The 20,026-nt window shown below is 41.1% G+C and overlaps 1 protein-coding gene across 7 annotated transcripts in view; it reads left to right on the top strand.

The window, feature by feature from the left end:
* The window catches only part of LOC126187795 (glycerol kinase), a 228,508-nt gene that overhangs the window by 58,863 nt on the left and 149,619 nt on the right, over positions 1-20,026 (top strand). The window lies entirely within an intron of this gene.

The raw sequence follows: 20,026 nt of genomic DNA, 5'->3' as shown, positions 1-20,026 counted from the left end.
TTGGTTTTCAACTGTCCTGAGGCCATGAGCTGCATAAAAAGCATCACTCACATAGGTTTTTAACTGTCCTGAGGCCAAACACTGCTTAAAAAGCATCAATCAAAATCAAATCGGATTATCAGTTTCCACGTGACTGGCACAAGACATGTTCGATATGCTGTCCACTGTTTTCTGCAACAAGTTGAAATTGAGAAACAGCATGTTCCACAACTGATCGAAGTGTTTCTGGGTCCATGTTCAGAATGAGTAGTGCAATGCAGCTAAGTTTGCAGTTGGAACACTGAATGCAACATCTTTCAGATAGCCCCACAGCACGAAGTCACACGGATTAAGACCAGGTGACTGGGATGGCCAGGCTGTAGGGAAATGGCAGCTGATAAATGTAGCATTTCCAAAATGGTGCTCCAGCAGCTGCTTAACTGATTTTGCAATGTGCGGAGGTGTGCCATCTTGCATAAAAATGATCCCATCCACACATCCACGCTATTGGACAGTTGGAATGATGTAGTTGCGTGAAAAACACTCACAGCAATTACCAGTGACAGTACAGGTAATAGGAAAGCACCCGTCTCTTCAAAAAAAATATGGCCCTATGATAAATGATGCTGTAAATCCGCACCACACAGTGACCTTTTCAGGATGAAGTGGTACTGGTTGATTTGTGTGTGGATTTTCCATTATCCAGATTCGACAGTTCTGTGTATTGACATATCCTGTCTGATGGAAGTGGGCTTCGTCCATCCACAAAATCTTCCACAGCCAATCAGTGTCCACTTCCGTGCGATAAAGAAATTCTAAAGCAAATTGCTGGCAGGTCAACAGGAAGCAACTCATGCACATGGTTAATTTTGAATGGATTGCAACGAAGGATGTTTTGTAAGATTTTACACACCGTGCTCACGGGTATGTCCAATGTTCGGGCAGTTGTCCATGCACTACACATTTGCACACCACTCATCTCCTCCTGCATTTCTGTGGCCCCTGCTTCCACTGACATTGAACCAATTCGTTTCCTCCCTCTACCAGCTTGCATACCAAAAGAACCCGTCTTTTCCAATTTCCGGATCATTTTCTCCAGAACCACGGCAGTCATTGGACCAAAGCCTTTCTTCAAATGCTTCAGTGTCCGTAACTTCTGCAGAGCAATGTGTGTACAGTCATTATTCTTGTAATGCAGCTTTACAAGCAGTGTGTGATCCAGTATTGAGACAGTCATGGCGAACGTCGCATACGCGAAAGGAGGAAGAGCCGTGTACCCAGTGTATTTATACCAACTTCATTGGGTTGTGCACATGACAGATGTTTCATTTACATATTCTGACACACACAGCGCAATCTATTGATCAATTTCCACACTTCTTTTTTTTCTTCTGCCATATGTTTTCCCCCTTCTCTGATAATATTCCGTTGCAATTTGACATTGTTCTGACCAGTAGTGTTCTATCTACAGCGTTTTGTAAGTTTAACTTTAATTATAATCATCTGTATAATGATGTAATGATAGTAGTACAAGGGCATGCTGAAATGTAATGCCTCAAATTTTTTTACTTGAAGACTTGTAAAGCTTTTTAAATAAAACATGCTTTATTAACATTCCACATCTTCATTTCTCAACATAGTCACCCAGATGATGAACATGTTTCTCCCAGTGAGAAACCAGTTTGTTGATACCATCACAGTAGAATGTTGGACTTTACCAGTGGAGCCACAACCTCACCTCTACTTGCACCGCTTCAGTGCTATCAAAGTGAAGTCCTCAAAGGTGTTCTCTAACTTTTGGAAACACATGAAAATCAGGTGGTGCCAAGTCAGGACTGTATGGAGGATGATTGATGACAGTGAACCCAAGGCATCAGATTATTGGATATGTCACAGCACTCGTGTTTGGTCAGGCATTGTCATGCTGAAGGGGATGAACTGTCCTATGTGGTTAGAATCTCGATTACAGCATGCTGTTTCTCACACACAAATGTTTTTACATTACACACCGCCATGTTATGCACTACAATTCAGAGCCCTCTAGCAGCAGAGGATTGCAACTTGGGTCAGCAGTGTGAGGAACTTGACAAAGTAATATGCATGATGTGTACCACCTCAACTGATATTGAGAACAGAATAAAATATTTGGGGGCACCACTTTTCAGCACACCCTCATAGTTAATGTTGATAAAACAGTCCAAGGGTGGACTGCCTGTTTTTATTGTCCAATGGGCAAAATATTTCAATGATTAGGCATGTCGACACTGTCAGGTGTGCTGACAAACTGAACTCCTGTTGTCCTCAGGCACAAGGGCTACACTGAGAAAATGGAGGGTCTGTTAGCTATGACTCCTACTAACAGATCGATACAGACTTCTCCAAGAACGTGGAAAACAAGACTAGGCCACTTCTCAAGGACTTGGATTTACCAGAGAGAGTTATCAAGAATTTGTTATGATGAGGACCTTTACCACCAAGGCATTATGGAACTTCATAAGGTCCACAAAGAGGAGCCGCAGTTATGCGCTATAGTCAGCATCATTAGGGCTTGTACATACACTCCTGGAAATGGAAAAAAGAACACATTGACACCGGTGTGTCAGACCCACCATACTTGCTCCGGACACTGCGAGAGGCCTGTACAAGCAATGATCACACGCACGGCACAGCGGACACACCAGGAACCGCGGTGTTGGCCGTCGAATGGCGCTAGCTGCGCAGCATTTGTGCACCGCCGCCGTCAGTGTCAGCCAGTTTACCGTGGCATACGGAGCTCCATCACAGTCTTTAACACTGGTAGCATGCCGCGACAGCGTGGACGTGAACCGTATGTGCAGTTGACGGACTTTGAGCGAGGGCATATAGTGGGCATGCGGGAGGCCGGGTGGACGTACCGCCGAATTGCTCAACACGTGGGACGTGAGGTCTCCACAGTACATCGATGTTGTCGCCAGTGGTCGGCGGAAGGTGCACGTGCCCGTCGACCTGGGACCGGACCGCAGCAACGCACGGATGCACGCCAAGACCGTAGGATCCTACGCAGTGCCGTAGGGGACCGCACCGCCACTTCCCAGCAAATTAGGGACACTGTTGCTCCTGGGGTATTGGCGAGGACCATTCGCAACTGTCTCCATGAAGCTGGGCTACGGTCCCGCACACCGTTAGGCCGTCTTCCGCTCACGCCCCAACATCGTGCAGCCCGCCTCCAGTGGTGTCGCCACAGGCGTGAATGGAGGGACGAATGGAGACGTGTCGTCTTCAGCGATGAGAGTCGCTTCTGCCTTGGTGCCAATGATGGTCGTATGCGTGTTTGGCGCCGTGCAGGTGAGCGCCACAATCAGGACTGCATACGACCGACGCACACAGGGCCAACACCCGGCATCATGGTGTGGGGAGCGATCTCCTACACTGGCCGTACACCACTGGTGATGGTCGAGGGGACACTGAATAGTGCACGGTACATCCAAACCATCATCGAACCCATCGTTCTACCATTCCTAGACCGGCAAGGGAACTTGCTGTTCCAACAGGACAATGCACGTCCGCATGTATCCCGTGCCACCCAACGTGCTCTAGAAGGTGTAAGTCAACTACCCTGGCCAGCAAGATCTCCGGATCTGTCCCCCATTGAGCATGTTTGGGACTGGATGAAGCGTCGTCTCACGCGGTCTGCACGTCCAGCACGAACGCAGGTCCAACTGAGGCGCCAGGTGGAAATGGCATGGCAAGCTGTTCCACAGGACTACATCCAGCATCTCTACGATCGTCTCCATGGTAGAATAGCAGCCTGCATTGCTGCGAAAGGTGGATATACAGTGTACTAGTGCCGACATTGTGCATGCTCTGTTGCCTGTGTCTATGTGCCTGTGGTTCTGTCAGTGTGATCATGTGATGTATCTGACCCCAGGAATGTGTCAATAAAGTTTCCCCTTCCTGGGACAATGAATTCACGGTGTTCTTATTTCAATTTCCAGGAGTGTATTTGCTAGCATAATATCTAAAAAGCATAATAAATCCCTTTATGGGTAAAAGCTTGCTTCATGTCTGCAAATCTGTGGATTTTGTGAAATATTTACAACTTTAAGCTGAAGGACTTTGACATCCTAGTGGGGTTTGATGTCATTTTGCTATTCACCAGGATGTCTCTATGAGAGTTGCTAGAAGTCATTGGTCAGAAGTGTGACTCAGAGACCACTGACTTTTTCAGGCATATCATCATTGCTTCCATATATTTTCTACTTATTATACAATACTATGAATAGATGGAGGAAATAGCAATGGGCATCCCAGTCTCACCTGTGGTTACAAATCTGTATGTGGAGCCCTTTGAGGAAGAAGTCCTGAAGCCATCCAAATGGAAATCCACTTGGATTTCCATTATGTTCATGACACTTTTGTGATCTGGCCTCATAGAAGAGACAAAACTCAATGAGTTCCTTGCACATCTAAACTTCATACATCCCAACATCAGATTCACTATGGAGACTGAGACAGAGGGAAGTCTATTATTCCTGGAGATCAAGAGCGGATGACACCCTTGGTCACAGTGTATGGAACTGTGTTCTGGAAAAATGGTTACTCAGAATGGCAGATTAGGTGCATTCTGCACCCTACCACTACAGCAGAACCTGTGGAGATCGAATAAGTTGTGGAAAAAGTGGCAATCTCTGCGTTTATACTGTTCACTGGCTTAATGTCAGGAAAAATTGGGGGCATACTGAAAAATCACTGAATAAGGCTTGTCTTTCACCCACCCAATAAAACATGAGCGTTACTGGGAAGCACCAAAGATGACCTTGGTTTTTGGGGGGGGGGTGGGGTATATCAGAGTCCTTGGCAATGTGGTAAGACATATTTTGGATAAACAGTGTGCACCATCAAAGATGAATGCTGAGAACACTCTAATGGCTCTTACCCTTCACTTCCATATCACCAAAATCTATAGTGAAAATACCATGACCCAACTTGTGAATTAGTTTTCCCAATTGACAAGGCAAAAAGTCTGATCAGACTTACATTAGTTATAATAAGTCTTGTCACCGAGAAACTGAGTGTAAAAGTCCTTACTCGCTTCCTCCTAGTCACTTTGACACTGACTTAAATTTTCTTTAAATCTCAATCAGCTAGGTAGTATTATGCATTTGAATGAATGAGTTAATTAATCACTCTCATTAATTTAAATAAATACTTTTTTGAAGAAACTACTTTGATAAAATAAAGTAAGGCAGTTAATTGCTTTTGGTTATACGAAAAAATTAAATACATAAGAACTGTTTCTTGTACACAATAACTAACCAGTGAATTCCTGAAATGATCACGTGTGCCTAAAACCATGACTTAGGTAATACATAGTCTGGTACCGTGTACCGCGGAATTTGAATCCGCGCCAGACGTCATGGACGTCGAAGACCCATAGAGGTCTCTGCACCATCGCGCCGTTAGCTGTGGCGGCGTGCGCCTCCTGGCCCGCTTTCAGTGTGAGAGTGCCACAGTGGAACACGTGGTCCCAGCGGACAATAGCAGCGCCCTCGATAGCGTACTTAAGCGCTTGCCTCTCGCTCAGCCAGCCAGTCTAATCTCGACTACGTCGGTTGACACCTCACCTCGCGTTAGACAGCTTGCTTCCTTGTTCTGTGTACAAGTGGATGTGTTTGTTTCCTTGTGACTCTGTTGTTCGACCTTGTTGTATTCGTTTTGTCCTTTGTTGGTCGTGTCCGTCCTCTCCCGTTGTGTTGTTGTTCACGGGCCTATCCGCGGTTCCCGCCGCGCTTTCCGTCATTGTTATCCCGCGACCTTCCCGGTTGCAGTTACAACACATAGGCAATTAGTAACTGAAGACATAATGACACATAAGAGATTGGCTGTTGATGAACACCAACTCTTTATATCTGATTTTCCTTCTTCTTTAGTACAATTTGTGGTAGTGCAATACACCCAGCTAACCATTACTTACCATTAAATCATCCACTTGGAAGTTTAATGATATTGTGAAAGTCTTTGACTTGAAATCTGTACTGACCTAGAAGTAGTAGTAGTTAACTTAAATTTTGAAAAGTAATGCAGATCCTTTGGATAAAAGCATAAACTCTAACTTGGAAAGCTCTTATAGTATCTTAAAATATGAGTTGTTATTGTCAGTTGCGAGGGCTCTCTCCTTTCTGCTATGATCTTCTTACTTGTTTCGGACTCCACCAGACTTCTCTTGTGAAATGACTACTATTGCACAGTAACAGACACTGGTAGGTTTGCAGACAATGGTTTATTTTTCCAGTTACAAATTGGTTTAACTTATGATCACCAATATCTTCTTGCAGCCACTAACATGAATAGACTCTCATGATGCCTCTGAGTCAAATGGAATTCTGTACTATCTATGTGTCTCCCTCATTACCAAGTCCCACAATCACAGAACTTTGCCATGGATGGAGCTCCATGGCATGCCACACTGCTCTGCAGACTCTGAGCCCCACCTACTCTGATGTCACGAATAGCCGTCTGGTATCCCCAGAATATCTCCAACATAAATTGCCACACAAACCCAAACAGAATCTAATTTCCTTTTGTCTATATCTATTGTTACTTAAACTTAGTCTTTCACAGTTCATCTCTCAGCCTTTTATATCTTCTGTAAACACAAACACACATGATCTCACAATCTCAAATCAGCAGTAACGGTTCACATCACCAACTCCCATTGACCACCATGCACATTTGCACCAATATACAGTGTTAAAGGTAATACTATACCAGTTAAAATACTGTGCAGTTTTTAAAGTTTTCTGTCTGCATGAATCTAATAAACTATTAACCCTACACTCATGCTTAAGGATGATGCTGATACATGGTGAAACAACACTCTGGTGGGCGGTTTACGGGTTAAAATCGCCTCGGGGTATGACCATGCGGTGCATCTGACCTGCGGTCATCACACAGTGGTGCTGGCAGCAGTCCACATACGCAGAGGTGTGTTGGTGCATGTCAGAGTACGGTGCAGCGAGTAAGTGTGCAGACGTTTGCAGACATGCTAATGGTGACTGTGTGTTGAAAATGGTTCAAAGAACACATATTGATGACGTTATGAGGGGTAGAATACTAGGGCGACTGGAGGCTCGACAAACACAGCAGGTCGTAGTACGGGCCCTCTGTGTGCCACAAAGTGTTATCTCAATATTATGGCAATGATTCCAGCAGACAGGAAACGTGTCCAGGCGCTACAGTATGGGACATCCACAGTGTACAAATAAATTTACGTAAAATGGAAGGGTCAAAAGAGAAGATTTCATTCAGCAGTAAACAGTAAACATATTTGTTTTGTATTGTTCAAATTAGAAAAACCTTAAATTATCTGCATCCTATTACAAAAATATAACTATGCAAGAATTCAATGTTGGCCTTTAGTGTACATGGTCAATAAATTATGATTTCGATTTGTGGTTGCTCTTAAATATGGCTCCATGTAACAGATATCAAGTACTTGTATACATGTTATCCTCTTGATGTACCATTACATGCATTTACAATGAGGTGACAAAAGTCATGGGATAGCAATACATACATATAAAGATGGTGATAGTATTGCGTACACAAGGTATAAAAGGGCAATGGAATGGTGGATCTGTCATTTGTACTGAGGTGATTCATGTGAAAATGTTTCCGATGTGATTGTGGCTGTATGACTGGAATTAATAGACTTTGAATGCAGAGTGGTAGTTGGAGCTAGACACATGGGACGTTCCATTATGGAAGTCATTAAGAAATTCAATATTCTGTGATCCACAGCGTGAAGAGTGTGCCAAGAATACCAAATTTCAGGCATTACCCTTCACCACTGACAATGCAGTGGCTGATGGCCTTCACTTAAAGACTGAGAGCAGTGGTGCTTGTGTTAAGTTGACAGTGCTAAGACACAATGAACACTGCATGAAATAACCACAGAAATCAATGTAGGACACATGACGAATGTATTCATTAGGGCAGTGCAGCAAACTTTGTCTTTAATGGGCTGTGGTTGAAGTGTAGCACTGACTCAGTGAAGCCATGGACCCAAGTTGTCAACGAGGCACTGTGCAAGCTGATGGTGGCTCCATAATGGTGTGTGCTAGTTTACATTGAATAAACTGGGACCTCTGGTCCAATGAATTGGCCATTGATTGGAAATGGCTGTATTTGGGTACTTGGAGACAATTTGCAACCGTTCATGGACTTCATGTTCCTGTATAAAGATGTTGTGTTACTGGGCCAAAATTTCTCGCAATTGGTTTGAAGAAAATTCTGGACAATTTGTGTAAATGGTTTGGCCACCTGGACGCCTGATATGAATCGCATCGAACATTTATGGGACGTAACCGAAAGATCAGTTCATGGATAACATCCTGCACCGGCCAAACTTTCACATTTATGGATGGCTATAGAGGCAGTGTGGCTCAATATTTCTGCAGGGGACTTCCAACATCTTGTTGAGTCCATGCCATGTTGAGCTGCTGAACTATGCCGGGCAAAAGGAGATCTGAATGATTTTAGGAGATATCTCATCGATTTTATCACTTCAGTGTATACTCTGCACACTGCATGTGATGTAGACAATTTATTGTAGCTGGTATGAGGGTGGTTTGAAAAGTTCTCAGAACAGAATAGAAAAAATGTACTTACACCACTGAAACTTCTCGTTGTAGATTAATGCACTTGGTCCAATGATACTCCAGTGCCTTGATCCCATCTCAAAAATGAATTTCCTTCAGGCCTGCAAAATAGTTCTCAACTCCGGTTATCAGTTCTTCATTTGAAGTGAATCTTAACCCACCAAGAAAAATTTTCAGTTTTGGGAAGAGATGGAAGTCTGACGGTGCCATATCAGGTGAATAAGGCGGGTGTGGTAACAGTTTATAACTTAGTTCGTGTAATTTTGCCATGGCGACGGCACATGTGTGCGGACGCACATTGGCTTGTCGTGGCACCCGTCTTTCAGATAACTTTTTCATTTCTAATTCTTCAATTAAAACGTGATATACTGTTTCAGATGACATCTGGCAAGCATGTGCAATTTCATGCACTTTCAATCGGCGATCCTCCATGACCATTTTGTGCACTTTCGCATTGATTTCTGGAGTAGTGACAAATCTTGGCCTACCACTGCGTGGATCATCATCTGAGCTCTCCCAACCAAATTTAAAATCATTTGTCCACTTGGCATCAGTTGAATATGAAGGAGCAGAATCCCTCAGTGTATTCTGGAAATCGGCATGAATGTCCTTTGCTTTCATACCTTTCTTTATGAAGTACTTAATCACTGCTCAAATCTTGATTTTTTTTCCATCTTCGCAAATCACTACGTGGAAACAACAACAGAGCCACATTACCGCCATAGCTCTCTTCCAAGAGCATTGACAGGACACATGTTTCCAGGCAACAGTCCAATGAATATCACGTGAATAAGTCATTGTGCTAACACTAACCTCACAGTACATCTACTTTAATATCAATCTTGTGTCAGATGATAGATTAGATACAGTTTTACTTGAGCGCACATGAAAGTACTTCACACAATTGCACTCAAATGGTAGTTATGAAAAATGAACTTCATACACAAAATAAAATTCACATTTAGCACTGGTCAATCTTTTACTGACTTAGTATGGCTCTTTTCATATTGAATTTACTACAGTAGAACTATTAATTCCTCAAAGTTCTGACTCTGCAGACTACACTAACTGCATCTCACTCTTTTAATGGCCTACTTCAAGACTGCTTTCTGGCATGTGCACTAACTTTGTGTCTCCTCCATGTGATCAGTACATCCCTGCAACAGAGATGCAAACCTATCGATAATATTCAAGGTGAGGTTATACATCAAATTTTACATTACCATGTTCTTTGACATATTTCTGTTCAGTTTCCTTTATCGTAGTTACAGTAGTATACAGCTGAACATAACTTGAATTTACATGAAATAATTTCAGTAAAACATTTAATAAAAATTCACAAGATATGTTTGAATATTTTTTTGTTCTATGTTCATAGTTAATTGGTATAGGTCCATTACTAATGGCCCACATTTATTTTAGTTATTATGCAAAGGTTGACTACAGTAGAATGTCACTGTCTGCAACTTATGTATTACATATCAACAACGGTTATGTCAAAAGTTCTGCACACTGCACTTGTCTGACCATTACAGTGTCATTACAAAGTTGAAATTCATGTCAGTTGTGAGTGGGACCTCAGGCGTGATGGTCATATTTGTGTCTGCTGGTTCATATGGCTGTGTCATGATTGTGTTTTAAAATGGAAGCTGAAACTGAGTCCTGTCAGATCATTAGTAGTGACCAGCATTTCTACATGAAAATCGAATCCCTATATGGAAAGAGCCTAACTGCAATTTACAATGCTTTGAGAGAGGTGTGTGGTAATAGTGTAGATCGCAGCACAGTATCACGTAGTCTGCTTGTTTCTGTGTAGATCAAGTAAGCACTGAGAACAGTGCAAGAAGTGGAAGGCCATCAAACTGCAACAGACTACACCTCTCAGGTTATTCTTAATGACATTTTGAGAGAGGATCCACAGAAAACATCTGAAGAAATTGTACATGAGGCCAAAATGTCTGTCACTTCAGTTTACAGAACCATAACTGAAAAGTTGAAGATGAGAAAAGTTGCTTCCAGATGGGTTCTTCATGATCTGAGTAAAGAGCAGAAAGCAAGTTGCAAAAGAATCTCAGAAAAATTTCTTTAATCGTATTGAACAGAAGGAGAACAGTTTCTGAAAAGGACTGTTGTGCTTGATGAAATCTGGATAGGATATTTTGAGCCAGAACTGAAGTCTCAGTCATCACAGCGGAAAAGTTTGGACTCTCCATACCTAAAAAAATTCTGCCACCAACCATCAAAAATGAAACTGATGACAATCTTTGCATATGCCATGAATGGAGTCATAGCTACAGCTAGAGTGACACAGGGGACGTTTGTAACAGGTGTATGCTACAAGTTGTTTCTGTAAAGTTTTTTGTGTCTGAAAGTTTGGCAGAGAAAGCCTGACATGCCTGCACCTGGTGTCCTCATTTTGTATGATAATGAGAGACCGCTTATTGCTCTATCATGTAGAGAAATGCTCGACATTATGAATGGAAACTACTTCCTCACCCACTGTACAGTCCTGATATGAGCCCACCACACTTTGAATCGTTTCCCAAATTGAAGAAACAACTCCATGGAAAATGTTTTGAGACAATTGATGAAGCTTCCAGTAATGTGACCCAAATAATGAGACAGCTCAGCAGTGAAGGTGCCCTATCCAGAATACAAAAGTTGTCAAAACACTGGGAAGCTGTCATAAAGAAGAATGGAGATTATATTGAAGGCCTATAAAGGAATTTTGTTAAACAAATTGTTTTCTTCAGCTCTGTTTTACAGTGTGCAGATCTTTTCAAATGACCGTCATATTTTATGCGTGACATATTATTCAATCCAGAATTAATATTCATATTACAGATATAATCTGTTGTCATAAAAAATCAATTTTCACATTCCTTGTTCTAGAAATTATGACATGTGTCACATAATGTCTCAGAGTATTACAAAAGTCACTCAAACAATGACTCCCAACGAGAGAGCAGTTTGTTGACACTAACTCTGTACAATGCTTGACTTTGTTGACAAAGCCAGAACCTCACCTCCATTTGCACTGCATCTTCACTATCAGAATGAAGTATTCAAAGGTGTTCTTTAACTTTTGGAAATAGATGAAAATCAGGTGGGGCCAAGATGGGACTTTGTGGCCAATGATCAATGACAGTGAACCCAAGGTGGCGGATTGTTGCAGATGTCACATCACTTGTGAGTGGTCTGGCATTGTCATGCTGAAGGAGAGTGTGCTCTGTGTGTGGATGAACCCTTGTGTGGCTAGAAACTCAACTAGAGCATGCTGTTTCTCTTGCACTGAAGTATTTATGCTATTCACCGCTGTGTTACACACTATAAAAGTGGGAGAGGGCTGCAAATATGTTGACATGAATAATAAAGATGTAGAATTTTTTTTTCACTTTTAGCCAATTACCACTAACATACATAGATATAATCTGCATTTACATAAAAGAGAAAGGCTGGGCCTCATTTTTAAAGAATATAACATCATATCTAATTTTGTGTTTAGTTTTATGTATGTAATTGGTTTTCTACTTTACTTTGATTGTGCCTTGTTACTATCTTTTGTTATAGGGTGAAATCAGCAATTGTTTCATAATGTAAATTCTGTTGTTGACGTATAAACAAATATAAATTCTGTAATAATTATAAACATTTGGGAGACGAAACAATAGCATTCTGTAAGTATTTATTTGGCTCTATTCGAAAAGCTGCTGAAAATTACATTAAAGAGCTCAAAAGGTGAAATTACTTAAACGGATCCTACCTAATGACACAACAGTTAATTATATAATCTAATTTAGCTTCAAAATTCTATGAAAAATGAGGTCTTATGTTGCATCTGGAAGGACCCCACTGATATGAGGTATACTTATGTATGAATGTATGAGTGTGTATGAAGACAAATGATACATGGAGTAGCAAGGCATACATGAATACTCATTACTGTGGGTGTAAAAGTAATGATAACTGTGACATAAGAGCTGAAAATGTATGCCAAAGTGTTCTGATACACACAGTGAGTTACAGGAGAATGACTGAAGTATCAAGTTATATATCAATTGACAGCATATGTTTTCACCTGCTAATGTAAAAATCTGGAATGAAATTTTCACTCTGCAGCAGAATGTGCACTGATATGAAACTTCCTGGCTTAGCCACAAGTCTCCACAATATCCTTTCTTCCAGGAGCACTAGTTCTGCAAGGTCCATAGGAGAGCTTCTCTGAAGTTTGGAACTTAGGAGACAAGGTACTGGCAGAAGTAAAGCTATGAGGATGGGGTGTGAGTTGTGCTTTGGTAGCTCAGTTGGTAGAGCTCTTGCCCACAAAAGGCAAGGTACCGAGTTCAAGTCTCAGTCTGACGCACAGTTTTCATCTGCCAGGAGGTTTCATAACGTAAAAATATTTAACAATATAAAGCAAATCTAACACTTCACTTTCCATCACTCAATTTACAACCATTTGCATTTTACATGAATTTAATATAGAACAAGTAATAGACAGTAAAATACTTGCAGAAAATACATTTGTGAGCCATTCACAACATAAATACTAAGTAGAATACTCCATGTTGGTTGTCCATAAATACAGTACATTAGTAAAATATTCACACATATCCATATAAGAATGTCAAAGAAATATGAATCCATGCAGGAGAACAAGATTAACTATGTAAATATAGTTATAAGAATGGCTGGTGTAAAAATGACCAAAGGTAGGTACATACTTGTCTTACTATTCAAAAGGTAAAATTACTGTTGCAATGATGAACATATATCTGCACATATTTAAAAAGTATTGAAGTAGGAGAGGTACAAACAATACCACCAGTGCGAATTTGAAATAACGTTTTGACACAACATACGAGGTGTGGCTAGAAAAAAACCGGACTAGTACTGGTGAAACAATAAAACGAATGCAATAAGGCTGAAAGTCGCGTGGCCCGTCACGTGACTCTCGCTCCGCCTATTGCTCGAGTTTCATCTCCCTCCTGCACTCAGTCTGCCTGTGGCGTCTGTTTTAAGTAGTTGACGTTTTGTCTGTGCGTCGGAAAATGTTGAGTGTACAGAAAGAACAGCGTGTTAACATCAAATTTTGTTTCCAACTAGGAAAATCTGCAAGTGAAACGTTTGTAATGTTACAACAAGTGTACGGCGATGATTGTTTATCGCGAACACAAGTGTTTGAGTGGTTTAAACAATTTAAAGATGGCCGCGAAGACACCAGTGATGACACTCGCACTGGCAGACCATTGTCAGCAAAAACTGATGCAAACGTTGAAAAAATCGGTAAACTTGTTCGACAAGATCGCCGTTTAACAATCAGAGCAGTGTCTGAGTTAACAGGAGTTGACGGCGATCTTGTCGAACAAGTTTACCGATTTTTTCAATGTTTGCATCAGTTTTTGCTGACAATGGTCTGCCAGTGCGAGTGTCATCACAGGTGTCTTCGCAGCCATCTTTAAATCGTTTAAACCACTCAAACACTTGTGTTCGCGATAAACAATCATCGCCGTACACTTGTTGTAACATTACAAACGTTTCACTTGCAGATTTTCCTAGTTTGAAACAAAATTTGATGTTAACATGCTGTTCTTTCTGTACACTCAACATTTTCCGACGCACAGACAAAACGTCAACTACTTAAAACAGACGCCACGGGCAGACTGAGTGCAGGAGGCAGATGAAACTCAAGCAGTAGGCGGAGCGAGAGTCACGTGACAGGCCACTCGACTTTCAGCCTTATTGCATTCGTTTTATTGTTTCACCAGTACTAGTCCGGTTTTTTTCTAGCCACACCTCGTAGTGCAAATACTATGTCACCTCCTATTTGGAGACATCTATATGTTTACATATACATGTTATAAGTAATAAGTAGGTAAATGTTATGTTACACCACACCGTCTATTTTAATGTCTGTCTCAATGACATATTCCCATTGTAGTTTGGTCATGCCTCTTATCTTTGTAGTAGAATATGTATAATGTTGAATCTTATCTTAATTTCTGTGACTGGAAGACAGCTTCTGAGAAGATAAAGTAGTAAACTCTTCCATAGACACTGTTGAACCTAATTGCATTTTTGTGGAATATGGATTTTTGGTTAAGATTTTCCAATAGTCAGTGTGGTGTTGATAATAATGTGTCTTTAAAATGAGAATTTAAAGAGCAGTGTGAAAGCATATATGGAAGACAAACTTAACTAGGACTATCATCATAACATTCAGTGAGAGATAAATGGGACTCGTGTTGGTTGGTTGGTTGGTTTGGGGTAGGAGACCAGACAGCGTGGTCATTGGTCTCATCGGATTAGGGAAGGATTGGGAAGGAAGTCGGCCTTGCCCTTTCAGAGGAACCATCCCGGCATTTGCCTGGAGTGATTTAGGGAAATCACGGAAAACCTAAACCCGGATGGCCGGACGCGGGATTGAACCGTCGTCCTCCCGAATGTGAGTCCAGGAGTCCAGTGTCTAACCACTGCGCCACCCCGCTCGGTGGGACTCGTGTAAAGTGAAGTTTGTAGAAAGGAAAAGTTATACAAGTCTACAATGGTTTTCAGTTAATGTATTAAAGTGACTTGTGCAGTAAAGTGTAGGCTTCAAAGCAGAATCTCAGGTACGAGTGAAGCTCTGTTGCCATAAGGTGGACTACATCAAAGTAAATTACAATTACTTGGCAAAATTATCAGACTGATGTCTTGGCTGTAAATGCCATATCTTGTGTCATTTTCCGTTTCCACCAGGCCACGAGTGAACTGTCATAATATCCTGGTGATATATCATGAAGCCACAAGGCAGACACTGGTTTACAGTGTAGTCTACTTGTGCCAGCTATTCACTCATGTGAAATGATGTACTGACATTCTCTCTGAAGTCCAATGGTTAGTACAAAACAATGCATCATATAGGAAAATGGTGTTAGAAACATTGCAATCATAAAGCTGAATGTACAGTGTTGATTGGTATGAATCAATGGAAATATATGGAGTCACTCACTAAGAAATAACTAAAAGACATTGTTTCTATAGTAAATGTTCTCCTGTAAAGCATTATTAATAATAAAAAAAAAAAAAAAAAAAAAAAAAAAAAAAAAAAAAAAAAAAAAAAAAAAAAAAAAGGCTGTTCAAAAGCATGTAGTCTTAAATATTTTATAATTGATGTTTATAAATTTTGTTTTTCTGTCGAATGGAAGCTTTAGCTTTCATTATGGGCAGACAAATTGTGGCAGTTTGCGTTGGTAAAGTACCGGAACTTCAAGCGCTGATAGAAAGCACCGAAGCTGAAATCGTTATAGGTACAGAAAGCTGGCTGAAGCCAGAGATAAATTCTGCCGAAATTTTTACAAAGGCACAGACGGTGTTTAGAAAGGACAGATTGCATGCAACCGGTGGCGGAGTGTTCGTCGCTGTTAGTAGTAGTTTATCCTGTAGTGAAGTAGAAGTGGATAGTTCCTGTGAATTATTATGGGTGGAGGTTACACTCAACAACCGAGCAAGGTTAATAATTGGCTCCTTTTACCGACCCCCCGACTCAGCAGCATTAGTGGCAGAACAACTGAGAGAAAATTTGGAATACATTTCACATAAATTTTCTCAGCATGTTATGGTCTTAGGTGGAGATTTCAATTTACCAGATATAGACTGGGACACTCAGATGTTTAGGACGGGTGGTAGGGACAGAGCATCGAGTGACATTATACTGAGTGCACTATCCGAAAATTACCTCGAGCAATTAAACAGAGAACCGACTCGTGGAGATAACATCTTGGACCTACTGATAACAAACAGACCCGAACTTTTCGACTCTGTAAGTGCAGAACAGGGAATCAGTGATCATAAGGCCGTTGCAGCATCCCTGAATATGGAAGTTAATAGGAATATAAAAAAAGGGAGGAAGGTTTATCTGTTTAGCAAGAGTAATAGAAGGCAGATTTCAGACTACCTAACAGATCAAAACGAAAATTTCTGTTCCGACACTGACAATGTTGAGTGTTTATGGAAAAAGTTCAAGGCAATCGTTAAATGCGTTTTAGACAGGTACGTGCCGAGCAAAACTGTGAGGGACGGGAAAAACCCACCGTGGTACAACAACAAAGTTAGGAAACTACTGCGAAAGCAAAGAGAGCTTCACTCCAAGTTTAAACGCAGCCAAAACCTCTCAGACAAACAGAAGCTAAACGATGTCAAAGTTAGCGTAAGGAGGGCTATGCGTGAAGCGTTCAGTGAATTCGAAAGTAAAATACTAGGTACCGACTTGACAGAAAATCCTAGGAAGTTCTGGTCTTACGTTAAATCAGTAAGTGGCTCGAAACATCATGTCCAGACACTCTGGGATGATGATGGCATTGAAACAGAGGATGACAAGCGTAAAGCTGAAATACTAAACACCTTTTTCCAAAGCTGTTTCACAGAGGAAGACCGCACTGCAGTTCCTTCTCTAAATCCTCGCACCAACGAAAAAATGGCTGACATTGAAATAAGTGTCCAAGGAATAGAAAAGCAACTGGAATCACTCAACAGAGGAAAGTCCACTGGACCTGACGGGATACCAATTCGATTCTACACAGAGTACGCGAAAGAACTTGCCCCCCTTCTAACAGCCGTGTACCGCAAGTCTCTAGAGGAACAGAAGGTTCCAAATGATTGGAAAAGAGCACAGGTAGTCCCAGTCTTCAAGAAGGGTCGTCGAGCAGATGCGCAAAACTATAGACCTATCTCTCTGACGTCGATCTGTTGTAGAATTTTAGAACATGTCTTTTGCTCGAGTATCATGTCGTTTTTGGAAACTCAGAATCTACTATGTAGGAATCAACATGGATTCCGGAAACAGCGATCGTGTGAAACCCAACTCGCATTATTTGTTCATGAAACCCAGAAAATATTAGATACAGGCTCCCAGGTAGATGCCATTTTCCTTGACTTCCGGAAGGCGTTCGATACAGTTCCGCACTGTCGTCTGATAAACAAAGTAAGAGCCTACGGAATATCAGACCAGCTGTGTGGCTGGATTGAAGAGTTTTTAGCAAACAGAACACAGCATGTTGTTCTCAATGGAGAGACATCTACAGACGTTAAAGTAACCTCTGGCGTGCCACAGGGGAGTGTTATGGGACCATTGCTTTTCACAATATATATAAATGACCTAGTAGATAGTGTCGGAAGTTCCATGCGGCTTTTCGCGGATGATGCTGTAGTATACAGAGAAGTTGCAGCATTAGAAAATTGTAGCGAAATGCAGGAAGATCTGCAGCGGATAGGCACTTGGTGCAGGGAGTGGCAACTGACCCTTAACATAGACAAATGTAATGTATTGCGAATACATAGAAAGAAGGATCCTTTATTGTATGATTATATGATAGCGGAACAAACACTGGTAGCAGTTACTTCTGTAAAATATCTGGGAGTATGCGTGCGGAACGATTTGAAGTGGAATGATCATATAAAATTAATTGTTGGTAAGGCGGGTACCAGGTTGAGATTCATTGGGAGAGTCCTTAGAAAATGTAGTCCATCAACAAAGGAGGTGGCTTACAAAACACTCGTTCGACCTATACTTGAGTATTGCTCATCAGTGTGGGATCCGTACCAGATCGGGTTGACGGAGGAGATAGAGAAGATCCAAAGAAGAGCGGCGCGTTTCGTCACAGGGTTATTTGGTAACCGTGATAGCGTTACGGAGATGTTTAACAAACTCAAGTGGCAGACTCTGCAAGAGAGGCGCTCTGCATCGCGGTGTAGCTTGCTCGCCAGGTTTCGAGAGGGTGCGTTTCTGGATGAGGTATCGAATATATTGCTTCCCTCTACTTATACCTCCCGAGGAGATCACGAATGTAAAATTAGAGAGATTAGAGCGCGCACAGAGGCTTTCAGACAGTCGTTCTTCCCGCGAACCATACGCGACTGGAACAGGAAAGGGAGATAATGACAGTGGCACGTAAAGTGCCCTCCGCCACACACCGTTGGGTGGCTTGCGGAGTATAAATGTAGATGTAGATGTACTTTTTTTTTCGTTTGCTGTCCTCTGTGTCGAGGTATTGGCTGAAAAAAAATAGGGGGTGAATATGCAGTACTGTCTACTGTAAATGATGTAGCCGACAGATGCACAGCTGCATTTCACAGTCTTTTAATTTCACTTTTTACAACCCCCAATGATACACAGTTATATATGGCCAGTGCACTATTGTTCTAACTTCCCATAATCCTCATTAATAGTTAGCAGGCAAAAACCCACATACTGCTACAATAGTTTACTGTTGAACATCTACGAGCAGTAGAAGCCTAACCACAAAATACACAGTTTCTGAAGAATGGAAAGGTACATATGGAGCAGACACAGTCACTGTTTTAACACACAACCTAATTGTATAACACTTATTACACTGTTAAGTTGATGCATTGTTGTCATTCTAACCAACACAGGTTCCTCGTCTGAAACTCGGCCGTAGACTGACTGTCTCGTAACCAAAAATTGGGCTTTGCTAACATGTTTTCAAATAGAGCCAAATAAATACTTAAAGAATGCTATTGTTTCATCTCCCAAATGTTTATAATTATTACAGAATTTATATTTGTTTATGCGTTAACAATAGAATTTACATTACGAAACAATTACTGATTTCACCCTATAACAAAAGATTGTAACTAGGCATAATCGAAGTAAATTAGAAAACCAATTACATATATAAAACTAAGCACAAAATTAGATCTAGTGTTATATTCTTTAAAAATGAGGCCCAACCTTTCTCTTTTATGTAAATGCATATTATATCCACGTATGTTAGTGGTAACTGGTTAAAAGTGAAAAAATGAATTTAAGGAGGCAGATGGCAAAACAAGAGGGGCAGTAAAATTATCCTGGCTTGCTTCGTCACATCACTCCCTCATTGGATTGCCCAGATACATATTGCAAATAACTAACTGGGCAATTAGTGGTCACCCAGAAATTGGGTTTAAAATCCACACACACAAAAATTACGTAAGAAATCTTATCAAAACTACACTGTACGTATGTTTTTTTCAAATTTATACTTATGTGAAGTGGCCATACAAAAATCCCCATACAAAATATTTACATACAGTGTATTGGAGAATGTCACAAAAAATCCACATGTTATACTTTTAACAGAGAATTAGACATCTTAATCATAAGTGCTGTCCTTTTTGGGTAAGCGAAGATTACATTTAAAGATACATATCATTTGATGCAAGTCCTGTCTTGCTTCAAATAATAAGTCCTCGTGGGTTGCAACAGACAGAAATTTCACTTGCTCAATGTTTAGTATTTTTCACAAGCACATTCAATTTTTCAATGAGCTTTTACACATTTTCTCACCAAATTGTCCACACCTTCAACAGGTCCAAGTGGTAGTCAGTAAGGACATGCACCACTATTAGTTCCCTTGGAGGTGGCTGTC

The sequence above is a fragment of the Schistocerca cancellata genome, chromosome 5, assembly GCF_023864275.1.
Source record: "Schistocerca cancellata isolate TAMUIC-IGC-003103 chromosome 5, iqSchCanc2.1, whole genome shotgun sequence".
Taxonomy (NCBI): Eukaryota; Metazoa; Arthropoda; class Insecta; order Orthoptera; family Acrididae; genus Schistocerca; species Schistocerca cancellata.
This window is presented reverse-complemented; position numbering and strand designations above follow the sequence as displayed.